Source organism: Actinia tenebrosa, unplaced genomic scaffold, assembly GCF_029948245.1.
Source record: "Actinia tenebrosa isolate PJP-AT-01 unplaced genomic scaffold, QUT_ActTen_1.0 PGA_scaffold4__44_contigs__length_22323623, whole genome shotgun sequence".
Classification (NCBI taxonomy): Eukaryota; Metazoa; Cnidaria; class Anthozoa; order Actiniaria; family Actiniidae; genus Actinia; species Actinia tenebrosa.
Genome location: NW_028292581.1, coordinates 3,022,232 through 3,025,876, shown reverse-complemented (window position 1 = coordinate 3,025,876; position 3,645 = coordinate 3,022,232).

Genomic DNA, 3,645 nt, shown 5'->3' with positions numbered 1-3,645 from the left:
CGTCACCTTCGTGTTCCCGACAGATTCGCTCCGTCGTACCGACTCGTGACGTGACCAAGAACAAACAAGATGACGCCGATGCGTTTCTACTACCTTTCTCTGTGCTTTTCTTATAGCTTTTCTTTTCTTACATGAGGACTACCTCCAAGTTCCGTACAAAAATAAAGGTGAAATTTTAGGCAAAGTATTTTAACAGCAATTGTTTGCAAAATCGTAACAATGTTTTATTATTGTGTCATTTTGGGACTCACGAAATAGTTGTTTTAAACTTTGGACGTTACTTCGCGAGTTCCAAAATGACAGCGCATAATTATTGTGTCATTTTGGGACTCACGAAGTAGTTGTTTTAAACTTTGGACGTTACATCGCGAGTTCCAAAATGACAAGCTTTTTTAAGCTCAAATTTTAGACTTTTAGACTTCAGTTTTTTTAATCGATTTACATCTATTTTCATAAACATGCGACCTCGGTGCTCCGGGTTGCACGCTGAAATTTGTTTTTTTTCGCTGTCGTCAATCAAACCTAATCAGTCGGTAACTTTCATATTTTTGATTTGCGGCAGCGAAAACCCAAATTTCAGTGTGTAACTCAAGTTGATGATGCAATAATGTAGGCGCATAGGCTCGTAGGCATGTAGGCGCTTACAGGCTCCTATTCTTGGATGCCTGGAGTGGGAGGGTGGGGGGGGGGGGGGGGTACTCCTATAAATGGACTATACGGGGATGATGCGATGAAGAGGGTATGGTTTTTTGAGCTTCTTCTTTGATCCAGCCCCGCCCCTCAGAAATTCAACATCCCTATGTGTGTGTGTGAGGAGAGGGGTATGGATAGTTTCTGGTACTACACAATGTTATTTTGTTAATTGCTCATCATAACTAGTATCAAAACTACCTCATAGTCTGAAGTAGGGCAGGGCAGCCAAACCTTTTAGTATTTTGAACCAGAAATCTTCGCTTTTTAAATGAAAAATGATCACCATTGTCCTGCAAAAGTGTGGATAGATTTCTTTAGAGAGATAGTTAAGAGAGACATTGACTTGTTTCTATTCATAACTTAAGTACCTGCATCTTTTCAAGATATTGCCTTTTATCAGCCTTGTTTCTGTCAATACCATGATGACAATCATAGACCTTTTATGCCATTTATCACAGATGGTGTGCCATCAAACTCTATTCTGCTAGAAATTGTTGATTTTTCTGAACATTTGTTTTGGTTTTATTTTTATAAAAAAAAGATTTAATAAATATCTTTCACATGTAGATAGATTGATAAATCATTCAATTAATTCTATTTTTATTACTTGTTTTATTACTTGTTACAGATAAATATTCCTATCGACTATGTCTCATTTTCTCATTGGACTCTGAAGATGACTTACACTCAGGTTGTGGAAATGTCAGTCACCACCAACTACAGTCTTTTTCAAGGCTACACTCACCCGGACAATCACATTTCACACCAAATTCAACTTATTTCTTTCATTTTTCTCTTTCTGTTCTTTCACTTTTGGTGTAATGCAAATTCTTTTAGAATATTTCATTTCATTTTCCAGGTTAAGCAACATGCTATTAACAAATACTACAGAATGTCTCTGTGATCCATGCCATGTGTATATAATGTCATAACATCTTATAAAGAAAAAAAGTTAATACATATATACTATAAAAATCATTTATTACTACAGTAGTCATAGTTGTGACCTTATAAATTAGAATAATTGTTCTCTTGAATTTTTTCTGGGGACTCTGGGAGGAGGAGGGTAGAGGGAAGGAGAAATGATCATGGAGAGAGCTTAGTATTTTTTTATTAAAAATGCCAACATACCTTTTCTTGCAAAATTCTTGCAGTAAAACACACAAAATTTACTTGTTGTAGCAGTTTCAAATTGTCTAAACACCTCTAAGGCTTCAAGCTCATTCGAAACATAACCAAAATCAGGGGCGAATCCAGGATTTTTTCAAGGGGGGGGGGGGGGGGGGGAGGGTCGTAGCATTGATTGAGGTGGTAAAGAGATATAGCAGACCAAAGGGTTAGGGAGACAATTATTTGCTGCAGGCGAGCATGGTTGTTTCAGGTCCCACACACGGCGTATAGAAAAAAAGGCGAGCAAAATGTGCCCAGCACCCCTGTTTTAATAAAACTCGCAATGCTGTTGGTGTTGTCATGAAAAATTATGATAATAAAAAATCCCGATGGCTCTCATAGGGGTGGTCGCAACTCCCAAACCCCCCCCCACTTAGATTTGCCACTGAAAATTTGTCTCCAGAGATGTGAAGTTATTCAAATGATTCAAAATATAGTCCATCTCCATCAAGATTTTTACCACATTTCCCGGCAAATTTCTGAAATTTCCACCAAAAGGACCATCCATCATATTTACTTCCGGTTGTCAATTTCCTTCACGCGAAATAGTGTTCATAACTTTGTTTACATTACTTCGCGTGAATCAGGCTGACATTGTTTCTTCTTTCAATTAATGGCTAGAAAACGATTTTAATAACAGAAGGTACGACATTATTGAGAGATTCTTATTTTTATTTTAAAATTAATCACGATTTACACGTTCAAACACTCAACAAACGGCTTCAACACGACTTCAACATGGCATGATTTCCGGTAGCTTCACTATCGAGACAATCATTCCGTCGGGAACACGAAGGTGACGTCATTTTCGGGATGTCGTTTTGAGTCTCGCGAAATAGCCTCTACCTCCTTGTGAACAGTAGTGCTAATCTAATCACATGAAACGCAACATTTGCAAACTTGGCCAAACCAGTTTGACCCCAGTTCCCCATATTTGGTCAGTAATATGGTGATTAGCACATGTCAATCAAACGGAGGGCTGTTTAAAGGTGGTGTGGGTTTCCCCTTACATAATTGCTTGACAGAGTTTTAAGATATGTTTTATTTGCTAGTGCCAGATAATGATATTACAAGTGATTTAGAACAATTTTCCTTTTTTTCCGACGACAGCAACCGACCGATTCTACAGTTGTTGTTTTTTGCTTTAATTCATCAAACTTCTTTCAACGCTATGACTCCGTAAACTTTTGAGTGACAGAGGCCAAGAGTCCAGACATTCAGAATGAGAGATCACAGAACATAAAACAACTCTTAGCTACACCTAACGTTTTTTAACAATTTGATCTCATGACATTACTAGCTGTGATGCGTAATCAATGCATCGCTCTTATCTGGTTTTAGTTGTTCAAAAAAATCCTCGTTCGTCGTTCAGACTTTTCCATGTAAATGTTACTTTCATTAGAAGAGGGCACCTGATAATCCTATCTCACATCACATGTCAATCAGTATACAGAACGGTTCTAGAACCCTAATGTCTTTTAAAATACCTATGTCCGCTATGAGGTGGTCAAAATTTGGTTTTTCGCCGCAGAACACCTTCGGTTTGCGCAACTAAATACTTATTCCAGTATCTTGTCTGTGGAAAACTATGTGGTTGTGTTTTCAAGACCGTACGTTGTGGTAATATGAATAAACTTATCTCGCAACACCGTAATGATCCTGTCTTTAGGTTCTTTACCAAATCAAATCTTATAAGCTGAAAAAATTCCTATTTCTGTTTAAAAACATCACCAGTACAGTATCGTTCCGTCCTGTTCCGTATGCATGGGTTGGACGAACAAG